The sequence below is a fragment of the Lotus japonicus genome, chromosome 2 (assembly GCF_012489685.1).
Source record: "Lotus japonicus ecotype B-129 chromosome 2, LjGifu_v1.2".
Taxonomy (NCBI): domain Eukaryota; kingdom Viridiplantae; phylum Streptophyta; class Magnoliopsida; order Fabales; family Fabaceae; genus Lotus; species Lotus japonicus.
The window spans coordinates 65,383,096-65,404,263 of record NC_080042.1 but is presented as its reverse complement, the minus strand read 5'-3'; the positions used below and the strand labels follow the sequence as shown (position 1 = coordinate 65,404,263).

General features: G+C 40.2%; 1 long non-coding RNA gene across 3 annotated transcripts; it reads right to left on the bottom strand.

The window, feature by feature from the left end:
* Positions 1-2,569: 2,569 nt before the first annotated feature.
* Positions 2,570-8,273, bottom strand: LOC130738895 (uncharacterized). 3 transcript variants are annotated; one of them, XR_009019653.1, is made up of 9 exons: positions 8,197-8,273; positions 8,030-8,090; positions 7,753-7,858; positions 7,292-7,462; positions 7,101-7,208; positions 5,533-5,611; positions 4,391-4,573; positions 3,773-3,853; positions 2,570-2,910 (listed from the first exon to the last, which is right to left on the bottom strand). It is a non-coding gene; the product is annotated as an uncharacterized LOC130738895 (long non-coding RNA). The 3 variants fall into 3 exon arrangements; XR_009019654.1 differs by having other exon boundaries at positions 2,570-2,843; XR_009019652.1 differs by having other exon boundaries at positions 2,570-3,853; positions 8,197-8,266.
* Positions 8,274-21,168: the final 12,895 nt, after the last annotated feature.

Genomic DNA, 21,168 nt, shown 5'->3' with positions numbered 1-21,168 from the left:
TATGAGAAGTGTCGTCGAGTCCACGTTATGAGGAAATATACAAGTCTTCGAGTATGTTGAAACTCTTTCGCTCGATGAGCAGTTTAATGTTTGGCTATCTAAAGTTTAGCCGGAGACTATAAGTTTCCAAGTACTTCGGTACCTTTTCGCTCGATGAGCAGTTTATTGATTGGCTATCTAAAGTTTAGCCGGGAACCATGAGTTCCAAAGTATCTTCTTCTTCTTTTGATTAATTCATTTTGTCGCAGAATCGACGTTTGCCTTAGGGTAGGTTTTTTAGAGACTTTAAGTTATTTAGAACACGTGGCGACGTGTCGGGTGAGGTCGGAGACGTTGTTTGGCTAATCACTTGCATTCATGCACTCATTTTGAGGTTAATACACGGCGTGATACCGGACCTCGGTGGATTCCAAAATGGTCATAAGACCCGGATTTCCATATTTAGGACACTACGGTGGTCCTCAGTAGCAGACGGAATGGCAGACCTACGGGTTCACTGCTGATCTGACTACTTTTGTGTGGTGTAAGAGACACGCGAGCAGGAAGGTACCCACCGTAGCTGGTGTTAGGGCCGCCTCGTTGATGTCCATCCTTCTTCCGGAATGCATTTTGTTACCCAGCATTGCATTTCATGCAACATACATGCTGACTTAGTTGCTGAGTGTGATTGATAACTGTTTACCCTATTTTTGAGGCATGCTACTTGTTTTTATGGTTCTTTATATTCATTGTGATACATGCAACCCTAGGAAGCTATCCCAAAACTTATAAGCCTGAGAGGCAAGTATTTATTATCCTATAATTATATCTGGATTTATTAATTATATAATTCTTTGGAGTTGACCCTCGCGTCTGCTGTGTGTGTTTGGGCGGACTACGCCATTTGTCAGATGAGTATGGGGGATTGGTTTACCATGGTCAGCCCCTCGGGGGGGACCAGGTACGAGATGCTTGATCAAGACGACCCAGGTGCATGGGTGGTCGATCCCGAGGGCCACCGTGCGACCTACACCGGTCGGGTCATGGAGGACCGTGTCGACCGATTCGGACGCTTGACGGAGGGGGTGATGAGGAGGCACATAGTGAGCTTCAACCTGCCTCCAGGTGTACACTGTGGACCCGGCTTGGGAGGACCTCCACCGCCACCATCCCCTTCGGATGATGAGGACCCCTCTGAGGAGGTACCAGTAGGTGGGGCTTCGACGGAGTCTAGTCCGTCTACTGCTGCTGCTGTCGTCGCGGATCTCGTTCCGGGCCCCGAGCCCGAGAGGCCAGTGCAGGAGCGCATTAGGGTGGACAGAGAGGGCAGTGTTGAGTATGTCGACTTAGTCGTCCTGGATGCAGATTCGGATGACGACCGCGCTAGCTTGTAGGATCGAGTGCTAGTGTGGGCTCCTCGGGTAGGGATTAGTGTAGGGGTAGTGTCGATGCTCTGACCGTCATGCTTCAGTTTTGGGGACAGGGTAGTTTCCTACCGGTAGCTTTTTGTGTGGTTTCCTATGGAGATCACAGAGAGCTGGTTGGAGTTAGGGGGTCTTTTCTTAGGCCGCTGGGCCAACTTGTTCTCAGATTTTGAGGTTCAGTGTTGCGGACACAGTATTTTTACCTTGGACTGTACATATTGCCTTCGGGCGTTACTCTCTTTCTGTCACCCGTCACTGGAGGTTACTCGTGACGTGGTTGTATTTAGCGAGGCATGTATATATAGTTGTATAGTAGCTTCTTTATCTTTTGTTGGGGAGTTTATTGCTTTCTGTCTTTAGTTATATTGTCGAAAAAAAATAATTCACGTTTTTTTCCGCTTAAGTATTTCTTTTGGTTACTAAAGTGACGCCACCGAAATCGGGGTGTTACAAATGATGCTGCCTCCTGCGTCGAGTTTCCATCCCAACCAGGAATGATGCAAACGCGATCGGAAAACGAACACCGGTTACAGAATCAACCAGAGAATTGCCTAATCGCAATCAGAGATAACTTCCTGCACAATCAATCCACGTGAATGGGAGTAGAAAGTTTACAGTCCCCACAGACGGCGCCAAATGTTCTAGGAATGAACATTGAAGAGAGGTATAGTACCTAGAGGTAGAGGGATTGTGCTAAGAGAGAATGAGAATGAGAGAGAGAGTGCTGAATTTCAAGTGTTATTTCATCAAATGAGCCAAAAGTCCCTTACAATTGATAACTACCTCCTATTTATAGAGCTTGGGTACTACCTATTGGGCCAATTGGGCCTCCGAGATCAAGGCCCAATTTAAGGCCAAGGCCCTGCCTCGGGGCGGGCTACATGCCGGGCGTTGCCCCTCTAGGGGCTCGCCCAGTCCAGAATGCGACAATCTTCAATATGTTTGCCAATTCAACAAATTAGCCTTGGTTCAATAAGGAGGAAATGAGAAAAAGGAAGACTCATCAAAAGCATATCAATGAATGTGTTTTTGATGCGCAAGTACATCCACGTGTGACACATAATCAGCATATTCTTATCATTAACTATAGTTGAGACCTATATGCACTATAGGCACTCTTTTGTTTATTTTTCACTTTTCACTTTTAAGAAGTATACCATAAAACATAAGAATAAAATGCACTGCAGTTTTGTTCATCTTAAGATACATTCATCCTTCTCAACTATGAAGTTTCAGTAGTCTCTGAAATTTCTCTCAGTGGTCTAACTTCTTGACCAAGAAGTCTAGAACAAAAAGTATAACTAAAAGAATGATTTTCCAAAATTTAATTGTGTGAAAAGCAATTTTAGGTCGAAAGCAACTATTGCAGGATAAAACTTCGGCAACAACAAAGTTTATCCATCATTAGTGTTTCAACAACCCACTTCAGGCCAATATAATCTGCAGCAAAAATTACCAATCACCATTTTCAGCTTCTATCATCCAGAACATGTAACCCTTTTAGGCACTACAAGATTCAAATTTTAAAATTAACAATGCTAGAAAATAAAACCCAGAACTCAAACCATCCATAAGGCAAACCTACTAAATCATAATCAAAGTGAAGAGATAAGGCCATGTATTAGAGTTAAAATATCCGTTGTTTTTTACTATGGAAACAATATGAGGTACTTCAACCCAAGCTGACGACGAACTAAGTTGCAATATAAGAATCAATACAATGTCAAACCCTGTCTGGAGAAAGTGACGCTATGGCCCAAAGCACAATGCAATCCTCTTTAGAAACCAAAAATAATGTAAAATTCTAAAGGCAACCGGCATATATTTAAGACAGGCTAACAACTGAGAGACAACACTTCAAATACAAAAAAATTACAGACAATTCAGTTAAACTTCTCAATAGGCACATACATAAAAGGAGAAGTTGAAATAATCTTGTAATGATTTTGTCTTTAAATAAGAGCTTCTCTCATAAGTTAAAATCAATTTGCACCTCGTCTTTTCTAGAAGATCCATCATATAACTTCACCATATACACTTATAAAGGCATTTTCTTCGTTAGGAACCAAATAACAATTGAGAAGTTCCCATTCAATGAAGAGTTTTTTCTTAGGAACCAAATATCAATTGAATACTTTCTATAAGCTAGAAGCTAATCCAAACAATGCAGTAGTTATGCATGTATTAATTAGTTAAAAATATTAGTCCATCTTTAAACGTCAAAAATAGATTGCATGAGTTAGAAGAAAAAAATAGACTAATAAAATGAGCATTTTTAATTAGTAAGATTAGGCAAAGTTTTTTAAGTGAACTAAATTTGTGGAAAAGCATGTAATTTGATAATAATAAAAAATAAATATTTGTCAGACCTCCGATGGTAACCCAATTTCCTTCCATGAGTTCTTCTTTCTCCGTTCATAGAGAAAAAGTAGCTCACGATCACCATCAACCTATAAACACAAGCATCTATGAATTAGTTGGTTGCATCATCAAAATATTATGATTGACAGAGACATCAGAAGTAGTATCCCAACACCACATGAAATAAAGTGATGATAAAACCTTAAATAGAAAATCGACTGAATTCAAATTAGCATATTTTCACTTTAAGAGTCCTTTATAAGTGTGTGGTACATATGGATTGTCCCACCGTGTTAATTTAACAGTGTCAGTAACAACCTCCATTCAGTCCATTGAATCCATTACCAAATGGAAAAGAAAAAAAAGAATGGACCATGAGCTAGTGTAGTCACATTGCACCCTTTCCTTCTCAAATCTTATGTCGTGAATCACATGTGTAAGCCACAAAGAAATTTATTCTCATTCTTATTATGTTGCAAATAGATTAAATTAAATACATCCCATTTCGAAAGGCAATCAAGAACTTGAAAACCAAAGATCAGAAAGTCAATACCACACATGATTTAAAAAACACTAAAGCTTGGCTCAAAATAGAAAATACCATTCTTGTGTTTATCAAAACCCACCTGAAATATAGACCATTTGTCTCATGCGACAGTCTTTTTATGAACTCCTTTAAAAGCTTTGTGACAGTAGAGAGCAACAAAAAAATCTTTCCTCCCCATCTAAACACTTGGGCATTCCACATAGTACCATTTGGGCTTTTCACAAGATAACCATTCTTGAAATATTTCCAAATCAATTTTTATCTGCAGCAAGTGTTAAAAAAATTGAATCTAATTAGTATCAGATGTCCACATCATAATATGTCTATGTCAACCAAATCTGATAAAAGATGCAGCATGTTCTTACCATTAAAACTGAAATTAAAAGCCAAAGAGAGAAAAAGGTTAACAAATAAATTATGCATATCTTGCAGGCCTGAGAAAAAAGAAACCCTATTCTAAAAGAACATGCATCAGAGACAGAACTTGATTTTGATCTAGACATTAAAGAGGATGTAGAAGAAGAGTGTTCTAAATTTGGGCGGGTTAAGCATATCTATGTCGACAAAAGAAGTGCAGGTTTTGTGTATTTGCAGTTTGATACGGTTAAAGCAGCAAGTGCAACTCAACGTGCTATGCACATGAGATGGTTTGCACGCAGATTGATTTCAGCTATCTACATGCAACCTCAGGTATATGAAGCCAAGTTTAAAGGGGAAGTTTGAAGAAGAGGTTACAGACCTTGTGGCTCTTAAAGCAACAATCTGCATATTTTTCTCAGATTAGTTTTTGGAAATTGAGTTTTTAATTTATAAAATTGTAATTCATCACTTGTATTATTAGATGTATGACTGCAGAATTTTTACTCTCAAAAAAGAAAAAGAACATGCATCAGTATTCAGTACTCACCTAACTAAAGCACACCCTCAAATGTGTATATGTCATAAATTCGATGATGGCTTAAAGTCAAAAGTTAAGAAATAAACAATAGCAATCCAAGATGTATTTAGAAGAATCTCATGGAGAACCTCAAGTAATTTCCCTCCATTTGCTCATCCCGAATCCCGAACCATCATGACATGAAAAAAAGCTTGAAAAAAATGTGAAGGGCCAATTTTAATTCTCATTTTGTAAAAGTGTCTAGTGTATTTGGATAGGTGCACCTGAATAATCTTATGGAACATACATAAGCTGATCCAATTAAAGTAACAATCTGTTCCTACCTGTTCAGATCAGAAAGAGGAGAAAAAACTCAGACAAAGGTGGTTGTCCTCCTTGCTGCATCCCTTTCTCTTGGCCAATCTGTAAGCACATACAGTCCATAAAGAAATAAGTAGAATCCAAATCAGAATAACAGAAACACAGAATTCCACATGAATACAACCATAAATGGGGGAGTTCATGTTTTGTATATAACATGGATCATATGCATATAAAATACACAAAGTTCTTATGGAAGCCTGTGTTATAGAAATGCAGAAATTTCACAATGCCACAAAATCTTAATATCCTCTTCTTTCTCGAACCTTCATATCTCTCTCCTAAGCTAGAAACTTTTGCATTTGTCTCATCACCAATTTCCTTACTTACCTCTGTTTCAAACAGTGTTGTCAAATCGCGATCGCGGAAAATCGCGGCGAGGCCAAAATCCGCTATTTCATTTAGCGGATAGCGTCGCGGGCAAATAGCGGTAACCGCATAGCGGTTAAAATAAGTAAAATATTATACAAAAATAGCTTGTCACAAAAGAAGAACGAAATAAAATACAGAGACAGAATAAAAAGCAGAAAACAGAGGGTGAATAAATGAAAAACAGAAACCGGAACTGTGGAGAAAAAACGAAGTGAAAGAGATAAGGAAAGAGAGCAGAGTGAAAAAAAAAAACAGATAATTGTGAATAACGAACAAGTGAAAAGAGAAAGAGAAAGAAAATGTGAAAGAGATAAGGAAAGAAAGCAGAGTGAAAAAACATAAAAACAGATTCTGAATTCTGAAAGTTTGAATTGTGAATAGCGAACAAATGAAAAAAGAAAAAGAAAGAAAACAGTCTGGAAATTTGAAGAAAGAAGGAAGGAAAAAAGAAAAGGAAAGAAAAGAAAATAGAGTGTGAAAAAAAGAAGTGGCATTACATTCTCCAAGCGGTGCCATTTTAGAAAAATCAGTTGGTGGCATCATTCTCCAAGCGGTGCCATTTTCTTCCACTAATTGGCATCCAATTAAATCAGTCGGTGGTATTACATTCTCCAAGCGGTGCCATTATTGAAAATTCCCTCAAATCACGCATGAAATTAACTCCCACCCGATATTTCCGCTTTGCCCATCGCGGCGTTATTGCGAGTTGCGCCGCAATCGCGTTTGTCGCGGTGGCCGCGATGTCGCGGCGTAGCGATTGCGGCGGGCCAAATTTCCGCTACGCTATAGCGGGTCGCGGCCGCTATAGCCGCTATTTGACAACACTGGTTTCAAATGTCAAAGAATCCCCTTGTTCTGTGAAGCATTCCTTCTGGCAAACAGAACCTTTTGTGCATTTCTAAATCCTATCACTTTTGAAGAACCATATTCTCTATCTCTAACTCAAATATAACACCCTTTGATTATCTTAAATATTTAGAGTTTTCTATCAAGATCTAAAATGTCAATATGCATGGTGATTGGTGAAAATGACCATAATGGTAACCGTTAGTAAGAATCAAGGAGAAAACTTCTATTTTATCCATTAAATTATAAAATATAAAACACAGGCTAAAGAGAATCGCAATGGTTACTGAAGTTGAAGGCACTAAAACTTAACCTGCAATAACTTCTCCCCATGTGGATCAGGATTCACAGGTTTTACATGTCGTTTCCTAGACTTGAATACCTCACTAACACTAAACTCTTCATTCTTTTCCTCTGCCCCCTGAAAACAAAATAAAACAATAGGATGAATGAATGCCCTTCCTGCACCAAGTTCAAACGAAGCTGTAGAAATGAGTACAATACTTTCTTAGCTCTTGCTTCTGCCTTTCTTTGTTTTTGTCTCATCTTCTTTTTCTGAGAAGGAAGCAACTTTGACATCTCCTCATCTACTTTGACACCATCACCACTCACCAGCAAAGAGAAGCACATGATAGGAAGCAGTAAGCTTTCCAAACCAGCACACTCTAGTCATCCCTTTTTTTTGAAAGAGTAAGAATATCATTAGATTTATTTGAGATTAAGCCACTGTCAAAGTAATAATAAATACAAAAAAATTACTCATTAAGAGTTTATGATGTGTAAAGCATGCATCTGTAGATGATAAAAATCAATTTATGGCCAATGCACACAGCCTTTCCAGCAAAACCCAAATATGACATTATCACTCTTGATGAGTAATTATAGTAGCATGAACAAAAGCCCAACTGTGAAACAATAGATTGAGGATATCAAACAGCCAGCTAACATAGTTAAAGGCAGCATACCTTATGTTTCCATATGTTTCATAAAATAACATAACCAATCTGGCGAGTTTTCCCTTGAGCTGCTCATTTTGAGTGAAGAATGGTGAATGAAAACACGATATAAATCCTGAAAGGAAAAAAAACACAGTTGATAAAATGAATTTCAGTGAAGCAAACTAACGAACATGTTGTGTGCACAATCTTAATTAGAATGAAAACATTGTGAGAACTAATGGTAACCTGTGAAAGAGACAGAGAATCAGCCACATAACATTGAAGAAAAACGGCTGAAAATAACCTTGAGCACATGAAAAAGTTCCTAGAGCCAAGTTCTACCAGTTTCTCCTCCCTATGCAAACCTTCATAGATAAACAAAACAACCAGATCAATTTCACGATCATCAGAATTTATATTCATGATTTCATATGAAGATCAAGAGATTGTGAAGGGAAACAGGAAACTCACTTTCTAGGCTAAACTGCGAGTAATGAAGGTTGAAATCAGAGGCATCGTTGGTCGGCAGGATCGGACGGCGAACTTCCTTCACGTACTGTCGCGCCACCGCCGCCACCAGCTCGCCAACGGTGGATTCCGGCCTCATGAGAACCTGCACAGGCCCGAGGCTTCCAAGAACCGTCACCTTCAGGCATTTGAGAGAGAAAGAAGATGAGAAAGGGGGCAAATGGGGAAGAGGGCAAGCTTGCAGAAGATTTGCAAGCTGTAGTGAAGATATTCCGTACCCTGCAGGCTGCAGCTACCGTTTTCGGGTCTCCTGCATAGGTCTCGGAAAAACCGCACCAGAACCGACCCGTAACCCGCTCTTGCGGGTATTCTCTTATGAACAGTACTCCAAACCCTCTAGCTTTAGTAAGTAGTAGATTTCTTAGTGTATTTTAAATTTTAAGATTTATGTAAGGCCATATTAAATATGGTCAATAATAAGTTAAGCTAAAAGAGGACTTTGTTCATAAGAAACTCGAGGTGTAATAAACATGTCGGTTGATAGCATGTTTAAGAATCATTTTATAATTGAGTCTAAGAATTGTGAGGAGAAATTTGTGTAGGAAATGATTTTGAAGAAATATAAACTAATCTAAACATGTGATCAAGCTTGAAAGAATTTTATTTTTAATCAATTAAAAAGTTATGATTAAGATTATTTTAAGTCCGGTTTTATTGAGATGGATATCCACTTTGTTCGGGAAGAAGTCGTGCGTGGTCAGACTCGCGTTCTTCGTGCTCCTTCTCATCATTAGATTGCGAACATTTTTACTAAGGGTCTTCCTCGAGTTCTTTTTTATGATTTTTGTTCCCGTCGACCTCTCGCTTCGACTACGGGGTGTGATAGAATATGATATAATATGAATATTTATTTATTCATTTACCTGTAATTACGTATGTAATTAGGTTTAGACTTTATTGTTTAATTAGTCAACTCTAAACTGTATAAATACATTGCAAATTTTCAATAATATTCACGGAATTGATTTCCTTCAATATTTCCAATGGGCAGTATCGAAAGAGTCAATCGTCCACTTAGGTATCTTATTGAACAAAAATGGTGATATTGTTCCTCCATTGATCAAGAATCTTGATTTTTTGGAAGTATCATGGTCATCTAATAAGAAGGGTTTGTTCGAATCATGTCATTGAGTTGATTCTTTAAAATATATTCAAAATTATTTCTTTTAACTAATTAATTATTAAGCAAAAAACATTAACCAACTTGAATATGTATTTTTTTATTTTTATTAAAATTATTATCATTATTATTGTTATGATTATTCTTAATTTTGCTTCACAGATTGGATTAGATCGGCTTTTAAAGAAAAAATAAGCTAATTCAATCTCATTTGTTTTGATATATACACACTTGATCATTTTTTAAACACTTCATTTTCACTTATTTTTGTTTCTATCTCTCTTCTCATTCCACCTCTTCCATCTAAAAAAGAGGTGTATAACTAACATTATTCATGTGAATAGGGAAGCCAATATGTTGGCTGGCTGGTTACCCTCAGAGCCCTTTTGTTACCTTTCTGATATTGTATATGTTCCATTCCCCTTTAGAGAGTGTCATCGATTAATTAGGGCTGGCGTAGGAGAGGGCTTGTCCCCTTGGCCGTTTGAGTCAGGCACCCAGTTGTCCTTCCCTAGGGAGTAGGGACTTTGCCGCGCCATGTAACTAAAAAACAATTTAGGGATATGTTTTGAAGGAGTAAATAAATAATATTAATTTAATTTTCATTTAGTATGAAGCTTATGCCAAGTGAATTCATGCATAAAATTTAAGATTTAATACTTAAATTTAATATATAAAGAATGGATAAACCGATATATATTTTTTAAAGAGGCATTTACATCATTACAAGACACCTTGAGTCGAATGTCATCAAATTTCTTCTGATGTTATCACTATTATTCAATTTTGATTAGGACAAAATTTAGACATTGTTTTATTCATAATATTTTAACTTTTGTCCAATTACAACATTATTCGTTAGTTGAAAAATGAAAATGGAAAATGTTTTAAAATTAATAAAATACTAAAAATTATATGATTGAATTGAATATTTTTTTTGAAACTGAATTGAATTGAATATTGAAGAACCGTATAATACTTATAGTGCTATATATATAAGTTTTGTCTTTAGATTAATGTCCATACATTTTACTTTATCTTCTCTTCGCTCCCATTAAGTATTCTATCTTGTGAAGAAAAGAAAAAAAAAACAAATTTACGAAAATAGATAAATGCAAAGAGAAGAATATCCAAACTGTTATGAATATTTGGATGCCCATCAGAGTTAGGAGTCCATGGGCCAGACCCACATGTATACTTGTTCAACACTCTAAACCTAATAGTATAAATACAAGGGAGTCTGCACCTAGCAGAGGATCCTCATCACATTATTCTATATCTCTTGTTCCTCTATTCTCCTCTCTTATTTACTTGCTTACTCTTTATTCATAACACGTTATCAGCACAATAGTCTCTCCATAAAATTCCCAATTCCTAAGTGAAAGAGTAAGTACCAATTCCAGAGTAAGTACCACATCCATGTGGAAGGTTATAATTTGTTTTTATTTTCTCTCTTCTTTCTTCTTCTTCGAATCAATTTTTTTTTCTTTTATATTGATTCATAACTATGAGTCTAAAAGTACCAATTTTTGCATGAATCCTGAAGATTCATAGCCTTACAGTCCAGAAGTACTGTAATTGAATTATTATGCATGAATCAGAAAGATTCATAGCCTTACAGTCCAGAAGCACTGTAATTGAATTATTTTGCATGAATTAGCCTTACAGTCCAGAAGCACTGTAATTGAATTATTTTGCATGAATCAAGAAGATTCATAGTCTTAGTGTAATTGAATTATTTTAAAAGAATCATGAAGATTCATAGCCTACAATCCAGAAACATTGTAGTTGAATTATTTTGAATGAATCATGAAGATTCATAACCTACGAGTCTGGAAGTACCGTAGTAGTATTTTTAAAATATGAATCATGAAGATTTGTATCCTACGAATCCATAAGAATTGTATTGAGATATATTCTCTTTGAGCTATGAGTCTAGAAGTACCATAGCATGAATACACAAAGAGTTCTTGGAGAACTAGAAATTTATATGAATATAAAATCCCAAAAAGATTCAATCGATTTATTGGATACATTTGAGAGAAATTACTCTATGATTTAGTTGACTTGATCATTCTTCATTCCTTCCTTGATGTGAATGAAATATTATTGAATCTTGCCACCAAAAGTGGAAGAGACAAAAAAAAAAGGTCATGAGATATATCATAATGGAAAGAGATCAAGAAAAGATTCATAAAATACACTATATTATTAAATTGATCTCTTTATTGAATTTACTACTTTTCATATGATTTGTTACATAAATTCTCTTCTGATAATTGATTTGTGAAATACTATCTTCTAATTAAATTTTTTTTTTTAGATCACGGGTGTATTTTTTTTGGTGTCAATATCAGTTTTTTTATCTCCATGAAAATTTTATACTTATATAATCATACATTTAATTTTTGTTATAATCAGTTTAAATTCAATTCAAATTATATATATATATATATATATATATATATATTTAAAAGATATATGATCATGATGAGTTTCTTTTTATCTTTAATAAATTGGATATGGTTCCAGTCTGTTAAAAAATAATAATAATAATAATAACTGTTCTGGGAATGAACATTGAGGATAGGGATAGTACCTAGGGAGTGGAAGAATGTGCTAAGAGAGAGTGAGAATGAGAGAAAGAGTGCTGAATTTCAAGTGTTCCTTTATCAAATGAGTCAAAAAAGTCCCTTACAAATAGTAACCGCCTCCTATTTATAGAGCCTGGGCACTACCCATTGGGCCAATTGGGCCTCCAAAGCTAAGGCCCAATTTAAGGCCAGGCCTCCGCCCCTGGCGGGCTATACACTGGGCGTTGCCCCTCTAGGGGATCGCCCAGTCCACAAGTCCACAAGACACCGAGCTCGAAGCATGAGAGCTAAGTGTGTCTTTTAAATGTCTTTAAAAAGCATCCTATAGTACGCTGGAATTTAAGCCGCCAACATGGCTTAAGAGAAAAGAAGAAAACTACGTCGCCAACATGGCTTAAGCAAATGGAAAAGCATTTTCAATCTCAGTCCACTGGTCTCGGCGAGCAACCCAAACTTGGCGAGTCCACAAGTCCATAGTTGGAGTAGGTGAGCGATCGCTCGCCAGCGAGAAAGGTGGCAGGCATTGGTCATGTACTGATCACCTAAGTGTTGACTGGCAATTGTGAGGCGATGGCGCTTGGTTTTTGTGGTGGCGAGGCCTTTCGCGCTTTCTCTTATTTCAAAAACTTTTCAAATCCCTAACTGCCCCACGTGATGCGTCAGCTACATCAACTTCCCTCTTAATCCGGAACCGTCGTTTCACTTTTCATAACTGCCCCATCATGCGCAGTAACTCCCATCACACGCGCTCCACTTCCCCAGAACTCATCATGACTTTCAATCTTCCACACGCGTCCAACACGCGTCATTCCTCCAACTTCCCCCTTTTGCCTATAAAAACCCTTCTTCCCTACAATCACCCCTTTCCGAGACCCCTTTTTACTTCCCTTATCGCTTACCAAGCTCCTTCCTCCGACTTCCGCTCCGGTGCCGTCGCCTATCACCCTTTCCGCTACCCACTCTACACATCCTTCTCCGGTGAGTCCTCTTTCCCTTATCTCTGCATCATATATCTACTCATTTTTTCCCCTTTCCTCATTTGATCATAAAAGATGGCCTCAGACCCCAACTCCCCTAATCACCCCTCTTCTTCTTCTGAAAGCGACCCTGATTCCACCGCAGCCGGCGGCCTCCGCTTGGAGGTCCCGGAGATCCCCCCTTTTCGACGGAAAACTTTTGCCACTCTACCCCTTCCAGTCCAAGAAGCACCCACACACGAAGCCATAGACCAACCCTCCATTTTCCAGGATAGTGCTCCCATCGTGGAATTCGTGGGCAGCCTTGGCGGCTTGTCTGTCGACGACGAGTTTAACGCCAAACTCAGGATTTGGCCCTGCAGTACCGGGGACCGCCCCTGGTTTCATAAGGCCGATGGCGACGTAAAGAGATCCCACTTTTTCTTTGTGTACGAATACATGTTTGGCGAACTTGGAATCAGGCTCCCCTTCTCGCCCTTTGTTCAAACCGTCCTCCACGACATCAACGCGGCTCCCTGTCAACTTCACCCCAACGCCTGGGCCTTCATCCGGTGCTTTGAAATTTTGTGCGCCGCGGTTGGCATCGCCCCAACTCCCACCAGCTTCTTCTACCTCTACGATGCTGACCCTAAGTCCATCAAAAATAGAGGATGGATCTCCCTAAAGGCCCGGGCCGGCCGTAAGTGTTTGAACTTTGAATCCCTATAAAAGTAACGCGAAGTCCTCCTTTGCCCGGAAGTACTTCCGTGTGGCGGTCCACCTCGCCTACCCAGAGGCCTTCACCCTTAGGGACGGGACTGCCCTTTTTCCCCTTTACTGGACGGAAAAGCCCAACGGGATTACCGATCCTCCGGAAGAATCTTTGTCTGCCAACGACAAAGCTTTTTTGAGTCTCCTCGCTCCGCTTCCCGTCCTCGACTGCTCAACGGTCCTTGAGGGCGCTCGCCTCTCAAGGACACCCAAATTCTTAGGTCACCTATAGTTTACTTTTACCATCGACACCCTCTTTTTTACTCCTTATGTTGCTACTAATTTTTTATTTATTGTTTGCAGAAGACATGAACTTTACCAACGCTGAGCTCTTGAAAGCCCGGGAGAGGAAAATGGCCCGTTTTTCCCCGAAGTTTAACACTGAGGGCGACGGGAAAAAACGGGGCGGTACGGAGAACCAAGCTGAAGGCGCTCAGGGTCCCAAGAGGAGGAGACTAGTCAAAGGTTCCTCGGCTGGCCCTTCCAACCCCGGCGTTCAGCCCACCGCCACCGCCGTGCCCAAAAGCAAGAAAGCTGCCGCCGCCGCCGCCATTGCAACCTCCAAGTCTTCAACTGACGGGACGAGCCAACTCTCTACCGCCGAAGCTTCCGCCGCCGCGGCCACTGAGCCTGTCATTGTCACGGCCCCCGATTCTGCAGCCACTGGTTCAGCTACCGGTGCTGCCGCCAAGTCTTCCACCATAGGCGCCACAGCAACAACTACCGACCAGCCATCAACTGCTGGCACAAGCGCCGCAGCTGCCACCACAGGCTCTGGTGCCGCCGGGGAGAAAGAAAGGGAAACAGAAAAAGAAGACCCCAAGTCTCCCCCGCGCCAAGTCACACCTCCTAGCCCGCCTCCCACGAACGATGAGCGTTCCTTGTCTCCCCCCCCCCCCCTCGCCAAGAAGAAAGATCCACACCCGGTGCCGCCACTACTTCCGAGACAGCCCAGATTGAGCAAGCTCCTGGCAACAGAGGCGGTTCTTCTAGCCATTTCAACATGCTACCCAATGCTATTGAGCCCTCAGAATTCTTGCTCACTGGCCTTAACCGCGACATCATAGAAAAAGAAGTGTTGAGCCGAGGCATCAACGAGACCAAGGAGGAAACCCTTGCATGTCTCCTACGAGCTGGGTGCATCTTTGCCCACGCTTTTGACAAATTCAACTCCACAGCCGTTGAAGCTGAACAGTTGAAGGCTGAGAGTGTTCAGCATCAAGAAGCCGCCGTTGCTTGGGAGAAACGCTTCGACAAAGTGGTGGCGCAGGCGGGAAAAGACAAAGTCCATGCTGACAAGTTGATTGGCGCGGCGGGGATCAAGATCGGCGAGCTGGAAGACCATCTGAAGCTGATGAAGGAGGAAGCGGACGACCTTGATTCCAGCCTCCAAGCTTGTAGAAAAGAAAAGGATCAATTAGAGAAGGACTTGCTCGTCAAGGGTAAGGCGCTGACTGCCAAGGAGTCAGAGCTTGAAACATTGAGCGCTCAACTGGAGTTGACAAAAAAGTCGCTGGCGGAGCAGGAGAAAAAGTCCGCCGAGTCTTTGGCCTTGGTGACGGCAGATCTGGAGGCAATGTGGGCTGCTTCTGAAGAGATCAAGAAGGTGAACGAGGCACGTGGGGCGACCCTCGTCACGAAAGATGCTGAGATTACTTATCTTCTTACGAGGATTAAAGAGCTAGAGGGCGAGCTATCAGAGGAGAAAACCAAAGCCACTGAGGCGAGGGAACAAGCCGCCGACATTGCCTATGACAGCCGCGAACGGGGCTTCTACCTCGCCAAGGACCAGGCCCAACACTTGTTTCCAAATCTTGATTTTAGCGCCATGGGAGTGATGAAAGAAATCACTGCTGAGGGATTGGTTGGACCCGACGATCCTCCCTTGATTGATCAAAATCTCTGGACCGCAACTGAAGAAGAGGAAGAATAAATAAGAGAGGAAGAAGAAACAAGAGAGGAAGAAGAAGAAAGAAATAATGAATAATGTAATTGTAGTTTTTACTTAGCCTTTATCGCCCTCTTTCTGCACTTTCTTGTAATTTCTTCGTGCAAGCAACATTTCGCCATTGTTTTTATATCGCCTTTGAACACCAAATTTGATCGAGTGATTGCCTTCGCCGTAAATTTTATCGCCGCCTCGTAAATCGCAGCATTCTTATTGTTTTTAAAAAATTTAAGAATGAATTTCATAGTTAAATTCCCCAACGCCCCAGAGTAGTAGAATACTCAACATCCTGAGTGACCAAGCACTCGCCTTCCACCTTATTCATTCGCCGACCTTATATCTTGCGCTATTTTTCACGCGTCATGTGATTGAATTACGCCTAACGATTCTGTGCATTAATTTTAACTAGGACTTGTTGCTTGGTATTTCTCCACCAAGACTTTAAACATTTTCCACAAAGGGATAAATGGCCTCCATTCTTGAGGGCTTCGCCCGGGGCTTTGCCCGCTCGGGGCTTACAATGCTTGGGTCCCAATGGCCATTTGGGGGTCCCAAGACTTTTGCCTAGTTAACGGTGCTCGTCGTATTCTGGCGAGACTTACCCAGCACATCGTTTACGGGACCGGCGATCACGTCAGACTTTCCGGGGGTGATTCCCAGGCGTCAAAGGCCATTTGTGGAATCGCCGCCACCTTCAGGGTTCCAGCAGGCCCCTTTGGGGATCAAGCTTGTCCCACCTAGTGATCGCCGTAATTCTTTATATCGATCGGCAATTCCGATCGCAGGGAATCCCTGGAATTTTTTGACACGAATTTCATGAATTTTCGTTTTATTTTATTGATGGAGCGCCTCATTAAAAAACTCCTTTCGGAGAAAAAGAGCACGCTTTTGTTATAGCAATACATTGGAGAGTTTGAAGACACTTTTCAGAAAAATTTTAAAGATATCCAGCTTTGGCGAATTCGCCTTGTTCGCTTTCTCGCCTGCGATCAACTATAATAGTAGCGCAAGCTCAAACCATTGAATGACCTGGGTAGCCGCCTTCCATCAAGCTCTTCTAAGTGATAGGCCCCGGTACCAAGAACTTTGACAATGCGGTAGGGCCCTTCCCAGTTGGGAGTCAGCTTGTTTCCCGGGGCTCCCGATCGCCACTTGAGGACCAGGTCGCCGACCTGCATATCTCGGACGCGAACCCTGCTGTTGTACTTTGCGGCCACGTGCTGCTTCATCGCCGTTTCTCGAATGTGCGCCTCGTCACGCGTTTCAGACAAAAGGTCCAGCTTCTTCACCATCACGACGTTCGTCAACCACGTCGGATACTTCACTTCCCTGATGAACTCTGCCGCCAGCAACTTGTCAACTTCCTGTTGAACCGTTTTTCCCTTGTCCCCGCCCAAGCGCCGCCTGAGTTGTGAAACTGGCTTGACGCTTGGATTCAATGCTAATCGATGGCAGATGAAGTTTGGGTCAATTCCGGGCATGTCCTTGCAGCTCCAAGCAAACAAATCCAAATTTTCACCTAGCAACTTTGCCAGGCGCGTCTCCTGTTCGTCCGTCAATCTAGTCCCGATCTTTAAAGTGCGATCGCCAAACGTTAGCGCCTTTGTTTCCTCAATTGGCGTGGGCCTGTTCACGCGCCCCTCGCCACGTGGGTCAAGATTTTCGTCTGAAGCCTCAATTTCATAACATCTGTGCCCGACCAACGCACTCTTCTTGCCATACAGGTTGAGGCAATTATTGTAACATTCCCTCGCCATCTTCTGATCAACTTTCAGCTTGCCAACCTCTCCATTGCTTAGTGGATACTTGACCGCCAAGTGGGCTGTTGAAATTACAGCACAGAGACGATTCAATGTATTTCGCCCAATGATAACATTGTAAGATGCCACCACCTGGAGAACCAGATACCTTACCTTCAAAACCCTGGCACACTCATCTTCCCCGAATATTGTGTCAAGTCGTGAACCATGCCATCGCCGTTGATTTGAACGTCGATGGGAACATCCTGCACTTCACCGTATCCGATGCCGCAATTATCACCATCTTAGTGTTGAAATACAGTAGATGATCCTTCGGATCAGAATCTCCACTGTAGGAATCCAGAACTAACGTTTTCATATTATCTGGAATTGCCACACTCTCAACGTCCTCCGAGAATGGACGGAACTCGGCTACGGAATCCGCCTCTCTACTTCCATCATCCTGTTGCCCGCGGCGATAGAAATCTAACTGAGCTTGTAGATGCTCATTCCGCTGCTGGATGTTGCCAATGTTGCGCATCATATGGCGCCATTGCTCCTGTGTCACCGCCGGTTGTTGCTCTGGAGTAGGTGAATTCTCTGGTGAGCGCTCCAGAGATCCGACCTGCGAAGGCGATGGAGGAGGTGGGGGTGATGGAGGAGGAGAAGGCGGCTGTACTCCCGTCGTTCGTATCGGAGAATCCAGGGCAACTCGATGAGGCCGCCGAGGCGGCGAAATTCGCTGTCGCACTGGTGAATGATGCTGCCTCCTGCGTCGAGTCTCCATCTAAACCAGGAATGACGCAAACTCGATTGGAAAACGAACACCGGTCACAGAATCAAAATCGGAATACTAGAGAATTGCCTAATCGTAATCAGAGATAACTTCTTGCACAAATCAATCCACGTGAATGGGAGTAGAAAGTTTACGGTCCCCACAGACGGCGCCAAATGTTCTGGGAATGAACATTGAGGATAGGGATAGTACCTAGGGAGTGGAAGAATGTGCTAAGAGAGAGTTAGAATGAGAGAAAGAGTGCTGAATTTCAAGTGTTCCTTTATCAAATGAGTCAAAAAAGTCCCTTACAAATAGTAACCGCCTCCTATTTATAGAGCCTGGGCACTACCCATTGGGCCAATTGGGCCTCCAAAGCTAAGGCCCAATTTAAGGCCAGGCCTCCGCCCCTGGCGGGCTATACACTGGGCGTTGCCCCTCTAGGGGCTCGCCCAGTCCAATAACTGATTAATTTTTTTAGTAAAAATGCAGAACATTGCAAAGCTTGATTTATGACCAGATAATATGGGAATAGTTAATCTAATATCAATTGATTTTGGGACTCTTAATAAAATTAGAATTTAAAGGTTTTTTTTAATATGTGTAAATATTTATGAGATTATGAAGAGAATATATTTTGGAATAATTCTATGAGTTTGTCATAAAATTATTTTTGTTATTTATGATAAATAAATTTACTTACATGTATTTGGACTTCCTTCTTGTATCATAAAGGAATATTTGAACAATTTTTTCTATTTGAAATAAACAAAAGAAGAAGACCCTATAGTCTTTTGTCAATATTTATATTATAGTTCCTGAAGAACTATATCATTCACATTATAAATGATCAAGTTGATTGAAAGACATGTGTCTATCCTATATTAAGGAAGGATTGAGATATTTCCTGAAGTGAATATTTCAACAATCATGACAAAAGTTGTGATCATTTAGATCAACGCATGGTTAAATGTCCTTGAAGGACATCCAATGACATATATGGTATTGTTTCATGAAATGAAACTTTTGTGGTGGCTCTCTAGAAGAAGTCTATGAAATTTCAAAGCAATATCCTAAAAGGGATCATTGACACTCTTGAAAATATCTATTGATCAATAATCTTATTATTATTATTTTTCTTTTGAAGAAAACAACCCCAGATGCGGTTGCAATCCTAAAAATGGTATTTGAATTAATGGTTGATGTGACCATGATAATGACTCCTCATATCGAAAGTCTTCTTGACACAATGTGGTGGTCATACAACATGTCCTATTGACACGATGATAAAGCGAATTGTAGTGCAATTGCTAATAGTTTGTTGAGGGGAGCATAATAATATGATTGTGACTCACACTTAGGGGGAGAATGTTGAGAATTGAAGTGAGTTAGAGTCTCACATTGGCACATGATCTCATGCTTTCTGCTCCCTTTATCTTCCCCTAAATTGGGATCAATGTATAGAAAGATAAGGAGCAATATAAAAACTGTTGTTAGATATTGCTTGGATCGGTAGTAATCCAGACATGTAAATATGTCAAACCTATTGCGTTTTCCATGCGATGTATATGAGTTAAAGGAAATTATGAGATGTAATACTCATCTTGTGACACAATTGTCATGTACACATATTCCTTATTAATTTGAAAGTCTTGAAGGACTTTATTTACATCTAATTGATGTAACGATAAACTATGGGTTGAAAATATCAAAATCCTTGAAGGATTTAAAATGCCAGAAAATTTTACTTCAAACATTGAAGTATTATTTTGAATGATAAAGTTCTATATATGGAACAAATTGAATGTGATTGGCATGCATGACCGGTTAGACCATCCCGAGTCTTATGATGCGAAAGTGTATGAATTCATATGAGTACTCATCGAAGAACCTAAAGATTCTTCAATATAATGAATTCTTATATCTTGTTCTCATTACCAATTAATAATTGGTAAAATATATGGGTTTGAATCCCGCATACTCTTGAGTATATTAGATGCGATACATGTGCACGTATTCACTCTTTTTATGGGTCATTTAAGTATTTCATAAATGTATCGATGCATTGACTAAATGACCAAATATATGTCATCAACTCTCAATATTGAGAGAGTGAAAATTCCAACCTTGATCAAGTTGGTAAATGACATGAATTTGAATATCTAGTTGCACATGTTCGTATTCAAATTATCTAGCTGATTTGTTTAATTAAATGCCTCATATTTATAGCTAGACAATTACATATGAGAACAAATATCCTTATTTATGGACATGTGATATTGCAATTAGCAGCATTGACACGCATCAAGCCAACAATCCATTAGAATTCTCCCCATTGTAATTGGTTCATGGTCAGGAACCTAATATCTCCCATCTAAGAATTTTCAATGTGCGTTATATATTTTCAATTGCTCCACCACAACGCACTAAGGTGAGACCACAAGGAAAGCTGAGATTATGTAATCAATTTGAGCCATTACCGATAGATATTTCATATCTTACTTGTTGTTTCTCAGCATTAGGGGGAGAGGAAATTAAGCAGCTCTGAAAATTTGTGAAGAATGCATATGTATACTCGCACTATGAACCAAAAGTTCAAAAGATGCATTCTCTGACCTAAAAGGAATTATTAAATTCCTTATATGCTGCAAATACCCTTCTCTAACTTGATATCCCAGTTGGAAAATTTGTCATTATTATTAGGTTAAGGCATGCCTAAAACTTGGTTCAAAAATATATATCCTAGAGAAGGATGATGGTCTTGTTGAGGAGGCAAACTATCTTGAAAAGTGTAGAGACTACAAAAATGTTTATTCCTCCTGAAGAGGTTCAGGTACCTGTAATTATTTATTTAAGAGATCTCATATGATTATGTCTCTACAAGTTAAAACAAGAAACCAAGAATATGAAGAATTGTCGACATGATGAAGTAGCGCTCAATATTAGAAATGTGTGCGAGAATCTTGAACCCGAAAATGAAGGTATGATTGGCCATAAATAGAAAGAAGCAAT